This window comes from Sus scrofa, chromosome 6, assembly GCF_054392235.1.
Source record: "Sus scrofa isolate SSC_HxYL_T2T_F1_AM1 chromosome 6, Sscrofa_HxYL_maternal_Yorkshire_Landrace_v2.0, whole genome shotgun sequence".
Classification (NCBI taxonomy): Eukaryota; Metazoa; Chordata; class Mammalia; order Artiodactyla; family Suidae; genus Sus; species Sus scrofa.
This window is the reverse complement of record NC_139388.1, coordinates 36,216,687-36,239,067: the sequence shown is the minus strand read 5'-3', so window position 1 is coordinate 36,239,067 and position 22,381 is coordinate 36,216,687. Positions and strand designations below refer to the sequence as shown.

The 22,381-nt window shown below is 54.8% G+C and overlaps 1 protein-coding gene across 28 annotated transcripts in view; it reads left to right on the top strand.

Annotated features, from left to right (window-relative positions):
- The window catches only part of ADCY7 (adenylate cyclase 7), a 66,266-nt gene that overhangs the window by 14,260 nt on the left and 29,625 nt on the right, over window positions 1–22,381 (top strand). For 2 of the 28 annotated variants that reach the window (XM_084960322.1, XM_021094200.2), the window contains exon 1: window positions 2,729–2,848. The exons of 17 other annotated variants lie outside the window; for them this stretch is intronic. The gene's annotated coding sequence lies outside the window, so the exon portion shown is untranslated. Of the gene's footprint in view, window positions 1–1,194; window positions 1,471–2,267; window positions 2,312–2,728; window positions 2,849–9,324; window positions 9,566–9,741; window positions 11,189–22,381 lie in introns of those variants that run through there. 9 more of the 28 variants (XM_021094212.2, XM_021094199.2, XM_084960331.1 and 6 more) reach the window with 7 other exon arrangements.

Below are 22,381 nucleotides of genomic sequence, written 5' to 3'. Positions count from 1 at the left end.
TTTCTGCTGCGCCATGATGGGAGCTCTGTCTTTGGCTTTAATTGAGCACTTACTATGTGCCTTACATATGTTTTTCATGTTAACCCTCATGGCCTCCCAAGGAGTTGGATGATATTGTCCTGACATTACGGATGGGCTTCCTGAGCTGCCACGATCATGTAACTTGGCCAAGGTCACTCGATGGGGACTCTGATTGTAGAGCTCTCATGTCTTCATCCCACCTTCCTGGGACAAGGGGCTGGGTTGGGGGTGTCAGCCAGCCTGAGTGCTCAGACCCTCTCAGGGCTCCTTTGGGGCGCGGGGACTCTAGAATAGGTGGTTTCCATGCTCATCTCCCATCTCAGAAATCTGCCTGGAGTTCGAAATGCGCTGGGGGTGCTGTGAGGTTTCTTCCCGAGGGAGAAGGGCTTGATAGCTGGATCTGTCAAATGAGGCCCAGCTATTTGCTCAGCCTTCAGCCTTATTTGTCTCTTGGATGCCTGCCAGCCAACCGTGTCTGCCTTGGTGTTGTTGCAGTTTTATTCTTTCTTGCCTGTTGTTTCACAGCCTTGCCACTTTCTTCTTCTTTTTTTTTTTTTTTTGTCTTTTTAGGGCTGCACCCACAGCATATGGAGGTTCCCAGGCTAGGGGGGAGGATCAGAGCTGTAGCCACCAGCCTACCCCAGAGCCACAGCAATGCCAGATCTGAGCTATGTCTGCGACCTACACTACAGCTCACAGCAACACCGGATCCTTAACCCACTGAGTGAGGCCAGGGATCGAACCCACAACCTCATGGTTCCTAGTTGGATTCATTTCCACTGCGCCATGACAGGAACTCCCAGCCGTGCCACTTTCTACAGCCTGATGCTCCCATGCCCCCGTCAGGGATTGGCTGGGCCATCTCCAGGGCCTGGGAGACCTTCTCTTGGGCCCCCTCCTCCAGGGAGGCCCTGAGCCTCCCCCACATGCCAGATCCAAGCCATGTCTGCAACCTATACCGCAGCTCACAGCAACGCCAGATCCTTAACTCACTGAGCGAGGCCAGAGATCAAATGGGAGTCCTCGTGGATACTAGTCGGATTTGATATTGCTGAGCCACAGCGGGAACTCCTTGGACCACATATCTTGCCTTCACGGATGCTTCTCTCAGATCTTTGTGATATGTCATCGGTCGGCACATCTTAACCGAGTCATGCTTGTGTCCCCAGCACCAGACAAGGGTCGTGCCCGCAGGGAGGATGGCAGGTGTTGCTGAGTGAAAACAGGAGAGGGTTCGGCTGTGCTTTGTGCCTGGCCCCTTGGGCAACCAGAAACCAGGCTTCCCTGCTCGATGCTGAGAAAGCCCACAGCGGCCCCCATTTGCTCGAGTTTTTCCGGCAGTTTTGGGAGCACCGAGTGCCGGGGCTGCGAGATCTCGGGTGAGGGCGCCTGCCGTGGAGGGTGTAGTGGGGTTTGAAGCAGGGAAGCCCTCCTTTGCTCCTGGGGAAGGTGAGTGGTTGAGAACGCAGGCCACAGAGTCAGCAGGCCTGAGTTTGAATCCTGGCTCTGCTTTATTATCATTATTATTTAAGCTGTGTGTGCTTGGGCAAGTGAGTAGCCTCCCTGAGCCTCTGTTTTCTATAGAGTGGCCATAATAGCAGGACCTCCTCGTGGGGGTTGTGCAGGCTACCCATCAAACAGTCAGCGTTTAAATGCGGATTCCAGGGTGTGTCAGCCTGTGTGCACAGGTCCTGCCTGCTGGGACCTGGCAGTTGGTGTGATGGGTCGGGTGTCAAATGCCAGGTGGCCAGGGCTAGGGGTGCAGCAGGTCAGCAGTGAAGAAAGAGCCAGAAGGAGGGCCCAGGGATCGCAAGACGGCTCAGCCAGGAAAACTGGAACTCTGTTCCCCACTTTGTTACTAAACAGCAGGGTTTACTGTCAGATAGAAGGTAATGACCCCAGGTCCCCATGTCACATGCTCATGGGGCTCCCTGATGACTAGCAGGTGCTTTCCCCTTCTGCTTTGGGAGGTCTCTGCACCCTGCTTCCCAGTCCTTCCCAGTTGGACTTCTCGCCACTGAGCGCCCCAGGATCCCAGTGGGGAACAGGCCTGGCAAAGCGGAAGCGACCTGGGGTTTGGTTCCCGGCCTCCTGCGGTCTGGGGCTGCTGGGATGCTCCGGGGGGGGGTGTTGGGAACAGAGACTCCAAGCGTGGACCTTGGCCTTGCCCCCTGGCCTGGCCCCAGCATGGGGGGCCGCTGTGAAATGGAGAGGCAGAAGGCCAGTCTGGAGATCTTTGACCCCTCAGCCCATCCCCTCTCGAGATGGATGAGGCCCCCTCACTGCGTGGGTGGGTGCATAGGGGGGGAAACTGAGGCTCAGCGCCTTGTGTGAGTGTCGGAGCCAGAATGAGTCTCACTGCCAGGCTGCTCTCGCTTCTAATTGCTCATTAAGGAGGCATTTACTCTCTGCCTCCAGCCGTCATCGCCAGGCTTCTAATGGAGGCTTTTGGTGCTGGTTTTATTTTTACTTTTTGAAAATGCTTTCAGCTTAAAGCTTCTAATTTCCGTGAAGTTGTTGGAGCCGGGTGCCTGGCCTCACGGCTGCCCCCACGCCTATCGAGGGCTCCACTGTGGCTGGGAGAGGCACCCCCCAAACCCCCACCCGCAAGGCGCTAAGCTGAGGGTTCGGCGTTAGAATTTCTGCTGTTCCCGCCGCTGCCGCCGCCGCCGGCAGAGCAGGAAGTTGTGGGTCCCAGATGTGACTCACTCTCATTAGGTAGCTGGTGGAAGAAGCCTTCACATGTGTGAGCCTGGACACTGGCCGAGGAGGGGCAGGCGACGGCCCCTTCTAAGCCGGCTGCCGAGGGGCCCTGGAGGAGAGCCAGGTAAGCAGGATGTGGGGATGGGGTGCCCTCTTTGCCCTGCCTGCCCGGCAGCCCCTCCCCACCAGGCAGTTCTGGCCTGGGAGTGGATGATGGTAGGGGGGTTTTTTGGGGGAGTCTGCTGGGCAGACACCCGGGTTGGAGGGTTGGCTCTTGGACAAAAGGGAGGCAGCTCGTCCCTGGCTTTCTCCAGCCGGACAAGAAGGCACTGTTATTGCCGCGTGGTGTTCACTGGGCTCCGTCCACCACGAGGGCCATGACCCACGCTCCCTCAGATGTGTCTGCATGTCTCTTCCAGGTTGTAATTTTTACGTTTACGAGTACACTCTGCTTTTCTCAATGAAAGTCAAAGTTGGCTGGGGAAGGGGGACTGGTGAATGTTGTTAGATTGAAAAAAAAACAACAAAAACCCAGCAAAAACCAAACTCTGAGAGTGTCGCACACCCAAGAGGCAGAGAACCAAGAGCCTCAAGAAAATAGAAGAGTCTCTCTTTCCCTCTGAGCCCTCCCAGCCCAAGGCCCTGGGGACCAGGCGGGGGTGGGGCCTTCTGGATCTTTCTGCCCACTCATCCAAACACATGCGCACAGACTTGAGGTGAAGCAGGCACCTCTTGTCTTTGTCATCACATGACGTCGGGGACAGCTGGCCCTGGGGGCTTCCTCCATGGCCAGCCTTTAGGGGACAGGAGAGAAAGAGGGAAGGGAAGGCAGAGGCCTGAGCGAGTAGACAGGGTCCCTGGTGCCAAGGCCTGGACAGGCAGCCTGAGTCCAGGCTGGCTTGGCCTGGAGTGGCTGTGGGACTGTGGGCTGTCGCTGGCTCTCTCGGCGGCAGAAGTGCAGATGGATGATGTGAGGGGTGATTAGATCAGCCTTTCTCGGGGTGGGGGCCCTGCTCCCCAGATGGCTTTGGTCTGTATGTGGTGAGTGCTTAAAATGTGAGTATATACGTTCCTGTATTTCAGAAAAAAATCTGTAAGTAGGACTTTGGATCTGTGACTTCATGCATTTATTTTTGCCTCGGACAAGGCTGAAGAAGACACTGAGATGCAATGAGTAGCCTTAAGAGGAAGTGCAGCCGGGATTGGCCCTGCAGGAAGTGCAGGCGTCCCGGGGGCGCAGAGTCTGGAAGGCCTGTCTTGTCCGAGGGCCCTTGTTTCTGACCAGGCTGGGGCCTCGGACTTCCTGGAGTTTTCCTGCGGCTCCTGGTGTTGGGGAGGGAGGGTCTCAGATGGGGTGGGTTCTCAGCGGGCAGGTGTGCGCTTTGTGGGGAAGAGTCTCCAGTGGTAATTCGTTGAAGAGAAGCAACTGTTGCCTGAGAGCTGTTTTCCCGGGGGTGGGCGGTGGTCCCTGCCTGGCATGGGCTGGGGGAGGGACAGTCTCCCTGTGGGCTCTGGGGAGGGGGGCGGAGGGTAGAGTGAGCATCTAGGCAGGGAAGGGGGGGGCAGGAAGGGGGCCTCCCAATGGGCCACAGGTGTTATTCCAGAGGAGAGCGGGGTCCCACGTGTTGTCGCTTTGGGGTGCGTCCCCTCCTCTACAGTTAGTGACTATTGGTTTAACCCTTTCCCTGCCTCCCCCACTGCCCTGTGTGATGCTGTCATCTGCCCCCAGTTTAGAGAGGAGAAGCCAGAGGCCCAGCGGGGCACCATGGTGTCCAGGGCCACACAGCGAGATGCTCTGGAGGGGCCGCGCCGCACCGCCTCTCGTGGAGAGCTGCCAAGTTTGAGGCCTGGGCTTGGGGTCAGGACACTGTGCCTCGTCTTTGGAGAGGCTGTGGGGGCACCGCTGAACAGGAGATCTGTTGGGGGGTGACCCTTACTGGCAGAGTGTCTCATGGGCACCCGCTATGGCGAGGCCGGGGCTGCGTCAGGGCTCTGGCCCCGGCTGGGCTGTGTGTCCTTGGACAGGCGCTGCGGTCCTGCCTCCGTGTGGAGGTGGACGACCCGGCTCTTTGCATTTTCCATGGCTCGCTGTCCCACCGTGACCAGGGATCATGCAGGGGTGGCCGGTGGCCTGTCCCTCAGTGCTGCCCCTCGCCTCTCTCCTGTCTTGGGGCCCGTTCCCACCGAGCCGAAGGCACTCTCTCCACGTCCCGTTGCCCAGACAGAGGGCGATGGTTAAGTCAGAGTTCCAGGGCCTCTGAGGGAGCAGGCAGAGTGGGTCACACTGGGGACCTGAGTCAAAACAGCCGATTCTAGCCTTTTGTGGGGTTGGGTCTCAGGGATGAGAGGGAGCTGCTGCTGATGGACCTTTAGGTCCTTTACTGGGTTTTAAAAACCCGTGTAGCCAAGAGCTGGGAGTGAGTTTGCCTGAGCGAATGCAGCTGCAGCATTGAAACAGCAGCTAGAAGAGCAGGGTCTTCTGAAGGTCATCAGGTCCAGTCCCCTGCCTCCAGGCAGAGTTGGATAACGGCCTGGGTTCAAACCTCCCCCTGCCTCCCCCTGGCAGTGTGCGAGATGAGCAAGGGTTTGAGCCATTTTCTTTTTTCTTTCTTTCTTTTTTTTTTTTATTGCCGTTTCTAGGGCTGCTCCCACGGTATAAGGAGGTTCCCAGGCTAGGGGTCTAATTGGAGCTGTTGCTGCCGGCCTACACCACAGCCACAGCAACGCAGGATCTGAGCCGAGTCTGCGACCTACACCACAGCTCACAGCAATGCCGGATCCTTAACCCAATGAGCAAGGGCAGGGATCAAACCCGTAACCTCATGGTTCCTAGTCGGATTCATTAACCACTGCGCCACAACGGGACCTCATGAGCCATTTTCTTGCATCTATAAAATAGGTAGCTCGTGGTACCCAACATGCCAGGTAGTTGTAAGCTTTTATTTTTATTTTATGGTTTTGCTGTTGGGGCCGCACCAGTGCAAGTTCCCAGGCTGGGGTTGAATCAGAGCTACACCTGCTGGCCCACGCCACAGCCACAGCAATGTGGAGTCTGAGCTGCGTCTGCAACCTACACCACAGCTCATGGCAACCCCGGATCCTTAACCCACTGAGCCAAGCCAGGGATGGAACCCGGATCCTCCCGGTTCCCAGTTGGATTTGTTTCTGCTGCGCCACTATGGGACCGTCAAGGTAGCTGTAAGATTAAATGAGAGGGTGTGGAAGGCTAGCAGAGGAGCCACTACCTGAGTGGAGGGGCTTGTCGGTATTTCTGTCATGTGGCTGTATTTGGGGCTCTCTACCAAGTCCTGCCTTGGGTGGGAGTGGGGACATCCTTGGGGAAGGGAACCTGGGACGTGAGGATGGGCAGGGTGGGCCGAGGGGTGTCAGTCATTGAGGAGTCTCCCTTAGCCCTCGGGGTACTCACTCTTTTTCTGCTGCTCAGTTTCCTCATCTGTAAAATGGCAGTGCCCAGGCAGGTTGCTGGGAAAGTTAATGCGTGAACTATGCTTCCTAGGCAGCTGAGACCAACAAACTCAGGCCTCGAGATTCCCAGCAGTGACGAGACCCCAGTCTGTGTGTGGCGGGCGGGGGGTGAGTCCTGTCAGCCCCTTCCTCTGCCCAGAGGCCCTCCAGCTCTACCCCGACCCTCCCAGCCAAACCCCCCTATGGCGTCTCTGCTTGCCCGCCTGGGGCTCCTGCTGCTGCATCCCCCAAGGAGGGTGGCATGGTGCCCACCCAACAGCCATTGGCATCTGGCTCAACCTGCTTCTGCCCATGGATTTCACAAGGGGCGACGTCATGGCTGGGGCATTGCCCAACCCCAGGCACAGACCTGCTGCACTGCAGCACCTCCGTTTCCCCACACTCCCCCCCACCCCACCCCACCCCAAACCTTTGCAGGAGGACAGCTTGTCAGGGTGGGGCAGGGCATGAGCCCTGGGCAGAGGTGGGCTCATTTCCTCTTTGACGACTGTTTCTCTCTGTGACCCCTGGGATCGTCTGTTCTCCTGCCACCTGCTGATCTCTTGGATGGCTCTCTTTCACCCTCGTTTTCTGAGCACTAAGGGCTGTGCTGGGAGATTGCCCTGCAGCCACCCTGTTGTCCAGATGGGGTGGGACAGCTGGCCCTGGGCTCTGGAGAGGAGGCCCACGGACTTTCTGGGCTCCTCTAATGTATGTCAGTCAGTTCCTCCTGGCCGCTGCACATCTGAACCCCTTCTCCCGGCTTCTCCCCACCCCCACCGGCCTGTTCCTGGCCCAGCCTCTCCTTTACTTTGGTGCCCCATCTTGTGCGCTCTGGGCCCAGCCGTGGCTTGGTGAGCAGGCTGGCTTGCCTCCTTCTGCCCTTTGCTGGGCCGTCCCCACTGCTGAAGAGCTTCCACCGCTTGAGCCCCCTCTTACCTTGTGTCACCCAGAGGCCCCCCCGCCCTGGGGTCCTCTGGCTGGGAAAAGAAGGGGCTCGAGTGTGTCTGCTCCCCTTGGTTGCCTCCCCTCCGTCCTCGGCTCTGTGATGAGACCCCTCTTGCTGGTGCCCATGCTGGGGGACACCAGAAGCACCCCTCCTTCCTCCTGACGCTGCCCACCCCCCTGACGCTGAAAGATGTGACTGTGCCTGAGGGAAAAGAAAGAAACGGGTCTGTGTTTTGGGGACCCTCATTCTCAGATGTGCTCCTGAGCCGGCCTGGAGGTGACGGGGTGGGAGTGCTTGTGACCCAAAGGGGACTGTGTGCCCGCTTGGGGGTGGTGGCATGGCAGGCCTGGCTCTCGGGCATGATGAGGCCCCCGGGGGTGATGCAGTCAGTGGTGCCATCACCTACCTTCGGAATGGAGGCCTCTTTGTCTTCCAGGATCCAGGCCTCCCTGCCCCTTGGATGTGGCTCAGGGTTGCTACCTCTGGTGCAGCTGACTGGGGTCGACAGTTCCTGGCGTCACTGGCTGGCTGAGCAAGGAGAGGCCCAAGACCCTGGGGTACAGACCCTCTCTGTACAGATGGGGAAACTGAGGCCCAGGGACTCGCGGCCCGTGCGTCTTCTGGTCAGAGCTGTGTTGGAGGCACATTTCCACTGGCCTCCCTCCCTGGGGGATGTAGATTTGGGGTGTCGTCCCCTCCGCTGGCCTCAGTCTCCCCATCTTGGCGGTGGTCAGGCTGACTCTACCTCTGTGCATCTCCGTGCCGTGTGGGCCAGGTACCTGCAGGGTCTGCCCAACCCTGCTTGCTGGCCCCTGACACCTGTCCCCCGTCCCCCGGGACCCCGTCCAGCTCAGGAAGGAGGAGCCCTTTGAAGTCGGCTGGAGGCACCCCTTTAATGGGGTCCTGAGCTACTGGGGAAGCGTCCTCTTTTGAAACCCTCCAACTCCCTGAAGCCGCTGCCCAGTCCCCGGGGATGGGGTGCTGTAATGCCGGGCAGGGGCTGGCTCTCGGGCATCCTCGTCTGATGCTCCTTCCTGGACAGTGGAGCAAAAGGGAAGCGGAGACTTGCCCCTTGGGGGCTGAGAGGAGGTGAGGCCGAGACCCCAGGGATTTGTAGTGTCCCCCCGCCCCAGGTCTTTGTTGCAGGTACCGTAGCCCTCAGCGGCATTCCTGGCCCCCAAGGCCCACCTCCTGTCTCTTTCTCCTGGGCGCAGCTTGAGGTGATGGGGTGGGAGCCGTGCCAGTGTTTCTCAGGCCACCTCTCCTATTCAGAGTGGGTCAGGATGGCCCCACGCGACAGCACTCCCTGTGTGCCAGCCTCTGGGTGAGGCCCCGGGACATGAGTCCATTCTGTGAATGAGGAAACCGAGGCCCAGAGAGGTTAAATGATATGCCCCAGATCACACAGCTCCTCATGTGGAGCCTGGGTTTGCCTGTTTGGTCTCAGAACCTGTATTCACAGCCACCAGGCGTTCCTGAGGCTGGGCCCTCGCCACTGTGGCGTTTCTTTTCCTCATGTGGCTCATATGGCATGTGACTCTCCCTGCTCCCACGTGGGCTCCCAAGGGCCCCTTGTCCATCTTGTTTGTTGCAGCGTTAGCACCTCACCTGGTACCTGGTGTGGGCAGTGCGGGGGGCCTGGGGCTCAGGCCTATTTCCCCAGGTGAAAACAACACAGTAAGGCCAGTCCCCTTCCCTGTGTGAAGTTTCTGGATGTATAAGGCGTTTGTATAGCCTCAAGGTCATTTGTCTGCCAGAACAGGCCGGGGAGTAGGGAACATTTTTGACCCCATTGCTCGGGTGAGAAATCGAGGCCTGAGAAATTGAGGCCCCAAGCCCTGCCTGCCACGTCAGGGCAGGCTGTATTTGACTCTGCTTATGAGTTTGGGGTTTGAATGTCCCCCACGTGCCAGGCAGGGCTGGATCCTGAAAGCCAGGCCTGTGGCTGGACATCAGCCTTGAGAGAGGCGTCGTGTGGTCAGGTTGTCACAGGCTGGACCCCTGTGCTGTGGGGGGTCTTGCAGACCCTGAGTCCGGATTGGGCAGCCCACCTGGAGGAGGTGGCAGCGCAGCGTGGCTCTGAAGGGCAGGCAGGAGTCTGCCAGGCGGAGGGAGTTTGGGGGGTGGGGACGGCGGCCGTGCTTGCAGGCTGCCCGAGCCTGGAGCTGGAAGGGTGGGGCTTGTTTGGGGAACCGAAATAAGTCAAATCACGCAGCCACGGAGGCCTCCGGACGCCCTGAGGAGCGTGCTGGCGGGGGGTAAGCAGGACTGGGCTCATTGTCCTTGGGATGGTGGATGGACTTGCAGCGCCGTGGTGGGAACAGCCCAGGCGAGACTTGGGTTGGAGGGGACCTGCGGCTGCCAAGGGCCGAGGCTCCATCACAGCGACTTCCTGTGCCCAGCAGAGCCTGGCGCTGGAAGGCAGGGGTCCGTGGAAGAGAGGAGTGACCACCCAGGAGTGAGGGTGCTCGGCTCTGGGGACAGCCGTGGGGAGGGGCTCCTGAGCCCCTTGTTTGCAGCTCCGGAAGCCAGGCTGTGGTTTTGGGGGTTGCCGGGAGGTTGGCTGGGGCTGCTTCCCCTGCAGAAGGGCTCTTCCGGGCTCCGGGCTGGGCTGCACCACGCAGCCCTGTGCCCGCCCTGTGCCCTCTTAGCCTCGCACCGTCCTCAGGAAGCTGGGGAAGTGGGGTTGGTCTCAGCATCTTGGATTAGGGCCTGGCCCTGCGGTGGCTGGCACGGCGGGAGTCAAACTGGTGGCTCTCGGGAGCCAGACTAGATGGCGATGCCTCAGTGGGCTCCGGAGAGTCCGTGGCTCCCAGGGACCTGCTGAGTCCCCACGGAGGTGCCTTTCCACCTGCCCTTCCTGCCGGCCTTTCTGGGGCTAGCTTTTCTGGCAGTCTGAGTGAGAGGGGACCTCATGGGCCCTGGGGGACTTTCCTGCCCCAGGAGGAATCGGGCCCAGAGAAGGGGAGGCAGAGCTGACCTGAGCCTTGGGTCTCTTTTCCCTGCTCTGCTTTGCCTGTGGCAAGTGGGGATACCCAGGTGGGGACACTTCTTTGCCTGGAACAGGAGAGGCAGGAAGTACAGTGGGGGTGGGGGGGGGTCCTTCCTGGCTTCCCTCTTTCTCACTTTTTCTTCCCCAGGGCAGGCAGAGGCACCCCATCTTCCCTGCACCCCACCCTGGAGACCCAGCTCAGGGCTGGTCCCCTTGTGCCCATGCAGCTCAGCCCAGGGCCAGATGGAGGTGGAGCCCCAGCCTGAGGGAGCTTCCAGGCAGTCAGCTAAGGCAGGTAGTGGCCTCTCTGGGCCACCGCTGCCCAGGGGAGGCTTCTTGGAGGAGGAGCCCTGAGCTCAGTCTCAGAGGTGTCAAAGTCAGCATTTCTCAACGGGGATTCATTAGAGATCCGATCTGGAAAGATCCTTGTGAGCCAAAAAGACTGGGAAATATATAGCTGTGTTTATTAATCCAGCAGCTTTCTTTCCTGCAGGACTTCTCAGAACCTTTCATTTGCTAATGTGGGCAGGCTGTCTTTGGAGAAGGAGAAGGAAGAGAATGCTAAGCCCAGTGTGGCTTGTGCTCCTCAGAAACTGGTGTGTGTGTGGCTCTGTGCGTGTGGCTTTTCACAGCCCGGCTGTTGGGTGGAACACACAACCTCAGGAAACACAGACACAGGGTTAAGAAGGCATCTGGGCCTTGGAGTGGGCCAGTCTGAGTTGGAATCCTAGCCGGGGGTTTGGACAAATAGGTTCTCCTGGCTGGAAATACAGTGAGAGCAACCCAGAGGGTTAGGCTGCAAGGGCCTTGCCTGTTCCTGGCAGGTACTCAGAGGCTGACAAGCCGGGGACAGCTCCTGGCTGGTTTTCTGCCGTCTGTCTCCCTGTTGGGTTCCAAGTTTGCCGAGTGTCTCAAGGTTGAATGTTGCGCTTTTCTCTCCGCCGCCCCAGAAGCCTTGGAGTGAGGACCCAGTGCCCCCTGGGAGCTCTCTCCGGCTCGGGTCCACATTGACACCTTCTCTGACCCAGCGGAGAGCTATTCCCTGGAGACCCGACGAGGTATCCACGGGGGTGTCAGCCGGCTGGAAATGCTGCTCGTGCCCTAGAAAGCATTCCTGGGGTGCTGACACTGCTGTATGCACCCCAGGGGCCAGGCCACTTCCAGAGCGGGGGTGGGGGAGTGAGGTGGGCAGGGAGAGGGTTGCTTGATCCCACGACGGAGTGGGCTGGAGGGGAAGGGGCAGGTTCTGGCCTCCTGCCCCAGATCTTGCAGCCTTTTCTGCTACCTTGATCATACTTGTCATCTTGACTTAGACTCATTGTGCCAGGCGCAGCGCCCACACTCCGCCCACATCACCCGCATTGAATTTCCCCAAAGCCCTGGGTGGTTGGAATGGGAGTCTTTCTTTTTTCAAATAAGGAAACTGAGGCTCAGAGAGGAGAAGTGATGTTTTCAGGGTCAGGCAACTTGGACGTGAAGGACCTGGGGGTCGTTTTTCTTTCCTCCTTTTTTGGTTTATAGGCTCTATTTATTTTTTGTGTATTCATATGCACACTTACATGTGTACACACGCACACACACTCTGACCAACGTGCCAGGAACAAACACATCTTTCCATGTTAATAAATTCAGAGTGTCACTTCAGTGATCGATCACTTTACACTGCCTTTTGAATTTTTTTATTTGGGTCTTTATTGTTTTACTTTATGTATTTATTTAAAAAATCCCTTTGTGTGACATACAAAAATCTGTGCATGTTTATTGTATACAACTTAAGTTTGGAGTTAAGTATATGCCTGTGAAACCATCACCACGGTCTATGCCATAAACCTGTCCTTCACAGCCAAAAGTTTGCTCCCCCCTTTATTTATTATTATTATTTTTATAAGAACACATAAAATCTATTGCCTTAGAAAACTTTTAAGTATACCATGCTGTGTTGTTAATGATAGGCACTATGTATATAGTAGATTTTATTTTTTTTTCTATTGAAAACGTAACAAAAATTGTACAAGCTGCATGATAACAATAGAAATAGAAACTGAAAATGAGAAGAAGTAAGATTTGTTCACTCTGTCAAAATCGCAGTTTTGGTTTTTCTGTGTCCTGGTTCAGTCCTAATCCATTCCAGGCATTAACTGTCACCAGGTGGATTGTTCACAGGATATCCTGCCATAGCATGGTTCAGGCTGTGGCACTCTTTTTGACAGCTGCATAGTATTCCACTGTCAGGAGGTATGGTGATTTATCTTCACCAGACTGATAGATGCATTGTTTTCAGTCTTTCCCAAATAATGCTGGAATGAATAATCTTGTACCTCTGTCATTTCATGCATGTGAAAGTGTCTGTAGGATAAATTACTTGAAGTGGATTTGCCAGGTCAAAAGGTGTACAATAGTGGCTTTGTTGGGTATGACTAAACTGCCTGCTCAGAGGTTGTGCTGAATCACATGCCTGCCAGGGGTGAGTGTTTCCCCTGGCCAACAAAGGTTTATGAAATGCTTTGATCTTTGCCAATTGGGTAGGTAAACATGGGTTTCCATAGCAGTTTTGATTTGTATTTCTCTTATGATGGGTGAGGTCAGCTTCTTTCCAAATGTTTAAGAGCCATTTGTATTGTCTTTTTATGAACTTTCTGTTCATACTCTTGTGTCATTTTTCTATTGGGTTATTGGTCTTTTTGATTTGTAAACATTCTTTTTTTTTTTTTTTTTGGTCTTTTTGGGCTGCACCTGCAGCATAGGGAAGTTCTTGAATTGGAGCTGCACCTACCAGCTTACACCTCAGCGCCAGATCCTTAACCCACTGAGTGGGGCCAGGGATCGAACCCACCTCCTCATGGATACTAACCGGGTTCGTTACCACTGCCGTCACGGGAACTCCAGGAACTCTGTACATAGGAGGGAGATTAGCTCCTTGTGATAAAAATGGCAAATGTTTCCTATTCCCTTGCTTGTCTTTTGATTTTGCTTTTGATAGTTTTTACTATGTTGAAAAAAATGGAACATGTAATTGTATGTAACAGTCTTTTCATTATGGCTTTGAGGATTTGTGTCAGGTTAGAGAGGACTGACCCACTACTGCATTATACGAGAATTCCTTCCCGGTTTCTTGCTCTTCGTGGAACTCATCACGGTGATGATTCCAGGTTTCTCTCCCCTCTCTGGGCTCTGCTGCCCCTTTAAACAGGCAGGGCAGGTGTACTTTAAGACTAACACCTGAATCTTTCTTGCTCTCTCCAGGACTCTGGGTTATAGCCACTGTCACCAGTGGACATGCTGGCTGGGTGGGCCGTGGGAACCCTACTGTCCTGCCACTGTGGGCAGAACTAACACCGTGTGAGGTTCCTGCGAGCCATCTAGACTTCCCCTTTCTCTCCTTCCTTATCGAGGGGAAAGCAATTAGGAATGAAACATGGATGTGAAAGTGTTTTCATTCTAAAGGGGGAGCCTAGTGAGGGGGGTGCTTTGAAGGAATGAATCTCTAATGGTGGAATTTCAGGCAAGGGTCAGAGGGAAACATAGCTAGTCTTTTCAGTATGGGAACTTGGTTGATTAGTCAGTTAATGAACACTGTTGCCTGAACACTGCCTGTGTGCAGAGCCCTTGCAGACACCTAAGGGAAGGGGGCACCGAGGTCTCTGCCTTTTGACCGTTTGTGCGTGGAGCTGAGTTTCCTCTTGGCAGCTGGTCTGGTGGTTGCCTGGCACATCGAAGGCGTTAGTGCACATCTGCTCAAGGAATGAACGCATGACTCTCTGTCAGGGTGACTGAATGAATAGATGAGCTCTTTCGAGGCAGTCAGTGACTGCATAGAATTGGCACAGGACATAGCAAACTGGATTTACTATCCGGGGCAGCTGGGGATGAGGGGTGACAAGGTGTTTGTGTTTTAGCGGAGAGGCTGACTAGGGTGATGCCTAACCCCGGGGTACAAGGGAGGACTTTCTGAACTAAGAATAACTCGCTACCCCACCCCTGGAATTAGCCTTTGAGGGCCAGGTGACAGCACGCGGGCTTTTCAGCTTGTCCTCTGTCCATTTTGTTTTATGATTCAGCCTCCACTCCCTGCCCAGCCCAGAGCTGGGTCTCCGAGGTCTGACATAACCACTCCTTTGCCACAGGGGAAACCGAGGCCCCGGCTGGGTAAGGGTCCCAGAGCACTTTGGAGGCAGAGCTGGGAGTGGAAGTGGCAGCCTCTGGTTCTAGCACCAGCCTGGGGGGTCCTGGGGAGCAGGGCTGGCTGGGGGCTTATGCTCTTGGAGGATTTAGGCTTTTGCCCCTACCTGGTGGCTTTGCAGACTGTCGCCCGGAAATGAGGAGTTTGAGTGGAGAGTCGGTAGGGGCTCTGGCCCCTCTGCACCTCTCTCACTTCTATTTGGACCTTGTGGTTGGGCTTCCTTAGCTGGAGAAATTGAGACTTCCTTCTGGGCTCATTTGCTGTCGGCCATCAGGTCCTGCACCTCACTCTCCCCCCAAAACGAAGGGTTGACTGATGAGAAAACCGAGGCCCAGAGCGTGAGAGACTCTGCCAACTCCTAAGGCCAAGGGTGGCGGAGCTGGGATTTGAACCTAGGCTTCTTCCGTCCTAAGTGTAGCTCACCTGGGGAAAGGTGGGATGCAGCAGGTGCTTCCTGTTCTGAAGGAGACCCTTTTGTCCGTTTTCATCATCTTCATCCCTAATGCCCACCCCTTCCTCACTAAAGCTGCCCGGCCCGCTTCCCCCTCCTTTCTGCCTGCTTCAGGCTGCCAGCTGGTTGGCTCATCCATCTGTCCATCCATCCCAAGAGCATCTGCCAGGGCCAGCCATAGGACACAGACTGAAATCCAAGTTTGGTGAGGCAGGTGCTGGAATGTTTGCTAGGTGTCTCGGAAGGCCTCCCAAGGCGGGGAGGTGCCCAGGAGAGAGGGCGCGGGGAGGGAGGCGAGGTCCCAGCAGGAGCTAAGGCATGGAGAGGCCCTTGGTCCCACGAGGTTTCCTGGGTGCCCCTTGGTGCCAGGCCTGGGCTGGGTAGAGCCGCTGCTGGCTCTCTCTCACAGAGCTCTGGGTCTCTTGAGGGACCTGGCCTTTTTTTTTTTTTTTTTTTGTCTTTTTCTAGGGCCGCACCCCTGGCATATGGAGGGTCCCAGGCTAGGGGTCAATTGGAGCTACAGCTGCCGGCCTACACTGCAGCTCACGGCAACGCCGGATCCTCGACCCACAGAGGGAGTATGGCCAGAGATCGAACCCGCAACCTCATGGTTCCTAGTCGGATTCCTTAACCACTGAGCCGCAACGGGAACTCTGACCTGGCCTTCTTAATATGAGGTTTCCCCAGCAAACAAAGTCCACCAGGATCCAGCCCACCAGGCGCTGGGCTGGCCTAGGGCCCAGACTACATGTGGGTTCCCGGTCAGAGTGTGGGCACAGGGACTGGCCGTTCCTCTCCTTAGGCCTGCCCGCCCCACTTCACACCCTAAGGCCCCACTTCCCCTTTCTGGGGCCACCAGGCCCTGTACAGCTCCGGGGCCAGGGCAGGGCCAGAGGAAGCCAGGCTGGGTTCCTGCCAGTAGTGCTTGGGTGAGGAAGTGGGTATCCTGTCTGTGTCTGTGAAAGCTGGGGTGGGCTAGAACCGCCCCCCGCCAAGGGTGTGGTAGGGCTGGGGGCACCGCCAGATCAATTTTGCTGGGGAAAGATTTCCTGAATGCCCCTGAGGGCCCAGCCCCCAATTTCCAGCAGCTCTTCCAGCGGAGGGACCTGGACCCTGCCTGTCAGTATTTGGCAAGGGGACCCCAGTCTTGTCACGGTTGCAGGGAACAGAGAAGACGGGATGTGGGGGCTAGCTCAGAGGGCATCCTGGAGGAAGAGGCCTTCCTGGATCTGGCTGGCTGCAAGGAAGCTCACTGGCTTGGCTGCCTGATCTTGCTCCTTTGAGGCAGAGGGAAGTACCTTTGTCCCCTCTGCCCGCGCCCGCGCCCCCCCCCCCCCGCCCCGCCCCACCCGGTCTGGGGCCTTGAAGCGGGAGGGAAGGAGGGGGTTGGCATTTTGAGATGTTACAGCTCGGGCTCAGTGGATGTCAGCACAGGGAGGGTGATGGGCAGGACCCTGGGTGGCCTGTCTTCAAATCCCAGCTCTCTTTCGCTAGCTGTGTGACCTCAGGCAATTAATGCATCTCTCTGTGCCTCCGTTGCCACATCCATAAAATAGACACAGTAGCTGCACTCACCTACAGGGCAGGGGAGCAGAGTTAGAGAGACCGCAGTGCTGGGCACCCAGTAAGCACTCAGTAGGTTTTGTGTTTGGGATCATCTGTCCTGCTCAGTCACACACCCTAGGGTTGCGGGAAGCTCAGAGCTCTAGGGGAGGAGCTTCAGGGAAAAGCTCGATTCCCTGGGTGTCAGTTTCCTCCTAAGTCTATGCCTCAGCTCCTGTTCCTCCTGCAAGGAGGACTCTGGAGAGGACGTGGGGAGCCCTGCCTCCTGCCACCCTGGTTAGTCTGGAACTGGGTGACAGAGGCGTGAGCCTGGGAGCTGCGATGGGGGTGGGGTGGGAGCTCCCTGCCCAGCCCCCTTCCAGAGGAGGCCTTAGCCAGGACTGGCTGCGTCCGCGGGGGCCGCCATCACCTCTGAGCTAATCCTCCCGGCTCTGGATTCATCCAGGAGCTTTCTGGACCACGAGGGCATTCTGGATGAAGCCAACTGGGGCAGGCGGCCCCACGTGGACCTTGGGACTCTCAGTTGCTGCCAGGGTTCTTGCTTAGCCCTTGTGAGTAAATACCTGGGATTTGCTTGAGCCTCAGACAGAGCTGGGTCCAGGGGCCCGGGGTAGTTCAGGGCTTCCTGTCTCCACCTCTTTGTGTGGGCTTCCTCCTTGGCCGGGGGGCGGGGGGGGGGCTCTCTGCTGGGGCAGCTCAGGTGGCTGCCAGCAGCTCCAGGCCTCTGGCCAAAAGAGGGCCAGCAGAAGTCCCAAAGAGGGGGGGTCTCACTGATATGGTTTGGGCCACATGTCTATCCTTAAAGCAGTCACTGGGGCTTGGAACAGACTGTGCTGATGGCCAGACCTCGGGCAGGTGGTCCCTGAACCAGGGGCTGAGGGAGGGGGTGAGCATAGCATCCAGCAGAAGCAGAAAACACCCTCCCAACAGGACCCTTGGGGGTCCCCCTCCTCTGATGTGGGGCTGCTCCCCCACCAGAGCTATCATGAGATGTGAGTGACAGCGAGGGAACCCTGGGACTTCAGCCCCTCCAGGTGAAGGGGCCTTGATGTCTTGGTGTCTTTGGCGTTCATGCAGCACAGGCGGGGGTGTGGGGGGGAGGGAGGGACTGGGAGGCGGGGCCTGGCTTGACCGGAAGTGGGACGTATAGCCAGAGGGATGCCCCACGGCTGGAGAAGCCTGCCCTGAGAGAGCATGAGCTCCCCACCACTCAGGCCTGCAAGCCGTGGAGACATGGCAAAGGAGTTCCTTCATCCAGGGCCTCAGAGAGGCCCTCCCAGGTGCCAGATGAGTTGGCAACAGGCAGATGGACTGGGCGGGGGGCGCTCCGGGTCTTCATTTCAGAGAGGAGCTGGCCCGTGGAGATGGCTGTTGGTGCCGGGTTATCTGCAGGAGGCCTCGTGTGGATTTGTGCATTTCTGGCCTCCACAACTCTGGTCTGGGGGCTTTGCCTGACAGATGGAGCAACAGCAGGGCGTTGCCTTGGAATCTGGGGTTTCTTGGTGCATTCTGGGGGGCACCTGTGTTTGGCACCAGACCGGAGGGATAGGCAGTGTTGTTTATACTTTTGGCAACTGGATCATTCCCTGGGAGCTGCTGCTTCTGGAAGGAGCTTCCTTGGGAAGCCTTTCTCTGTTGGGTGAGACGGCAAGGCTGGGCCAAAGGAGCTGGCCAACCCAGGTTTGAATCCCAGCCCTTCTACCAGCCACCTCCAGCTGTGTGATCTCAGGCAAGCCACTCTACCTCTCTGGATTCAGTTCTGCATCTGTAAAATGGCTGTGACACCTTGGCCTTAGCAGGTTATGAAGGTGAGAATGGAGGCGCATGCGCAGGCAGTTGGTGTGACAGCTGGTTCCGGTGAGCCCCGAAGTGGGGGCTTCTCAGTGGGGATCTTATCTTATTTTATGGATCCTTCAGCACAGGGCTGGGCATATATAGTTAGTACTCAAAAAAATCCTCTTGAACAAAGACTAGCTAGTGTGGATTTAGAGGTGGCGAACTAGTGGCCTGGACCAGGCAAATTAAAAAAATTAGCTGCCAATATTTGATAGAGGAGTCTCTCTCTATATATATATGAGATTGTTTTAAGTTGTTGGTCTTTTAATTGCAAGTCCATCTCCAATGTCCTGTGTTTGTACCCTGCTCTTCTCATGGTTTCTGGTTTCGGTAGCATATTTGTGGGTGGATGATTTCCTACCTTGACTGCATATATGCCTTTACTGGTGAACCTTGTCATTTGTAATTTTTTTTTTTTGTCTTTTTGCCATTTCTTGGGCCGCTCTTGCGGCATATGGAGGTTTCCAGGCTAGGGGTTGAATTGGAGCTGTAGCCACCGGCCTACGCCAGAGCCACAGCAACGTAGGATCCGAGCTGTGTCTGCAACCTACACCACAGCTCACAGCAACACCGGATCCTTAACCCACTGAGCAAGGCCAGGGATCAAACCTGCAACCTCATGGTTCCTAGTCAGATTCGTTAACCACTGCACCACGACGGGAACTCCTGTAATATTTTTGTTTCTAGTTGTGGCATTTTCTTTTCTACCTAGAGAAGTTCCTTTAGTATTTGTCGTAAAGCTGGTTTAGTGGTGCTGAATTCTCTTAGCTTTTGCTTGCCTGTAAAGCTTTTGATTTCTCTTTCCAATCTGAATGAGAGCCTTGCTGGGTAGAGTAATCTTGGTTGGAAGTTTTTTCCTTTTATCACTTTAAGTATATTGTGCTACACCCTCTGGCCTGCAGAGTTTCTGCTGAAAAATCAGCTGATAACCTTATTGGGGTTCCCTTGTATGTTATTTGTTTCTTTTCCATAGCTGCTTTCAATATTTTCTTTGTCTTTAATTTTGAACAGTTTGGTTAATATGTGTCTCAGGGTGTTCCTCCTTGGGTTAATTTAATTTAATTTAATTTAATTTTTTTTGTTGTTGTCTTTTTGCCTTTTCTTGAGCCACTCCCGCGGCATATGGAGGTTCCCAGGCTAGGGGTCTAATCAGAGCTGTAGCCGCCAGCCTATGCCAAAGCCACAGCAACGCGGGATCCGAGCCGAATCTGTGATCCACACCACAGCTCACGGCAACTCCAGATCCTTAACCCACTGAGCAAGGCCAGGGAATGAACCTGCAACCTCATGGTTCCTAGTCGGATTCCTTAACCATTGAGCCATGACGGGGACTCCGATCCTTGGTTTTATTTTATATGGTATTTGTTATGCTTCCCGGATTTGAGTGAGTGATTCCTTTCCCATGTTAGGGAAGTTTTCAGTTTTTATCTCTTCAAATATTTTCTCTGGCTCTTTCTCTCTCTCTTCTCCTTCTGGCACCCCTATAACATGGATGTTGGTGCGTTTAACGTTGTCCCAGAGTTCTCTTAGAGTGTCTTAATTCCTTTTCAATCTTTTTTCTCTTTTCTGCTCCACATCAGTGATTTCCACTGTCCTCCCCCTCACCTATTCATTCTTCTTCCTCCTGTATTCTGCTGTTGATTCCTTCTAGTTAGCTTTTTATTTCAGTTATTTTGCATCTTGGCTTGCTTAATCTGTAAATCTTCCATTTCTTTGCTCAGTGTTTCTTGTAATTTATCAGTCTTTGCCTCCGGTTTATTTCCAAGATTTTGAATCATCTTTGCTATCATTAATCTAAAATCTTTCTCATGGAGGTTGGTAATCTCCAGATCACTTAGCTGTTTTTCTGGGTTTTTTCCCTTGTTCCCTTATCTGAGTCATAATTTTCTGCCTTTTCATTTTGTATAGATTTTTGGTGTGGTCTCCTTTTTGCAGACTGTAGGGTTGTACCCTCTCTTGCTTCAGATGTCCACCCACCTTGGGGCTGAGCTTGGTATGGGGGCTTGCTGCAGGCTTCCTGGTGGGAGGGACTGGTGCCTGCCCACTGGTAGGTGGAGCTGATTCTTATCTCTCTGGTGGGTGGGGTTTTGTCTCTGGGTGTGATTAGAGGTGGCTATGTGCTTGGGGTGGGGGGGGTCTTTTGGCAGCCTGTTTGCTGATAAGTGGGGCTGTGTTCTCACTCAGTTTGTTGTTTGGCCTGGGACTTCTCAGCCCTGATGGGTGGGGCTGGATTTTTCCAAAATGACCAGCTGTATAGGAGTTAAACAGGTAGTTGCCAAGACTTGTGGACACCTGTCTGGGTTCAGAGGGAGCAGAGGGACCAGGACCCCTGGCAAACAACCCCTTTTATCCTCCCTCAAATATGTGGTTTTTCATCTTGTTCCTGGGGTTTGTAGGAGCTGGCAGATAAGATAGTGCCACAGTGGCTCCTGGATCCAAGGTGGCCCAGGTTACTCAAGGCACTCTTGGGGGGCTTCACTCAGACTCTGGAACTCTGGGTACCCTGATATTCTGCCTTTGGGGGATCTGGATTGCCTTGCCTTTGCAGCTTCCAGCAGTGGCCCTTTGCACCTATTGTGACACTCCTGAGCCCTCCCAGGTCTCACAGGCTCTCTGCCACCTGCCCTGTCCTGGTTGTTGTCTCCAAGGCAGGCTGGAGGATGTCAGGGGCCTAGACTCCTGGTCCAGGACTTCCCCCTTGACACAAGGATCCTGCTGGGAATATGGCAGCTGCCCCAAGCCCCAATCACTGCATCCAGGGATTACACTTCCTCTCTCTGGAGACTGGGAGCCCTAGAGGGAGAGTGAGCCAGTCTGGCACACGGGAGGTGGAGGGGGCCTGGTGTGCCATAAGCATGATTGACAAGACTTTTCGGAATAATCAAAAGAGCAGATAAATGAATGGTGCTGGGGAAAGAGGGAGCCCCTCTTTGGTCTGCTGTCAACTTTGTCATAAAGGGTCCCCTGTGTTCTTCTCTGAGATTCAGTTTCCTTTTCTATGAAACAGGGCTTGCAAACTTCTTAGATTCTTGTCAGCAAGGCCTTTGAGAAAAACTCAGTCTTATGTGGAAGTTTAACATAATATGAATGCAAGGGAGGTGCTCTGGGTGGAGCGGGTGTTAGAGTCTGAGTCACAAGACTCACTGAAAAGCCCAAGTAATTGAGTGAGTGTGGTCTTTGCACAAGGGCCATTGGGTCAGAAGAAAGCCTGCAAACAGGCTTCACATGTGTAGTCACCTGACTTAGGACAAAGGTGGCTCCACTGAAACTCTTGAGGCCAGGGTGGTAGCTTCACTGAAAGCTGCTGAGATAATTATATATCCATCTGGAAAAAAGAAGCGTGATCCCTGCCTCACACCGTCCATGAGAATTCCTTGAGATGGTAGAGACTTCCAGAGCCGTGCTGTCCAGTAGACCTTTCTGGATGATAGAATGATTCTGTATCTGTGGTGTCCAGTAGAATAGCCACTAGCTGCATGTGGCTGTTGAGGGTCTGAATTTTTAATTTCTTTAAAGAGAATTTTTTTATTATGGTTGATTTACAGTGTTCTGTCAATTTCTGCTGTACAGGAAAGTGACCTGGTCATACATGTACACACATTCTTTTTCTCATGTAGTCTTCCATCATGCTCTATCACAGGTGATCAGATAGAGTTCCCTGTGCTGTACAGCCGGACCTCCTTGCATATCCATTCTAAACGTAATGGTTTGCATTTATGAGCCCCAAACTCCCAGGCCATCCCACCCCCCCCACTCCTCCTTGGCAACCACAAGCCTGTTCTCCAGGTCTGTGAGTCTGTTTCTGTTCTGTAGACAGGCTCCTTTGTGCCATATTTTAGATTCCACACATAAGTGATGTCATATGTGTTTGTCTTGCTGACTTCACTTAGTATGAGAGCCTCTAGTTGCGTCCATGTCCCTGCAAATGGCATTATTTTGTTCTTTTTAGGGCTGAATAGTATTTTGTTGTGTGTATGTATGTACCACATTGTCTTAATCCATTCATCTGCCGATGGACATTTAGGTTGTTTCCATTTTAATTTCATTTTTGATCAGCTTAATTTTAGTTACATCTAGCTAGTGGCTACTGTGTCAGACAGTGTAGTTCTAGGAAACACAGGGGACTAGCTTTATGACCTGGGGGGGTGGGCAACGTTTTAAACAGGACCTTTTTAGGGCCTTAACCCAAACCTAATTTTTATGGCCCGGCCCCAGTCTCCT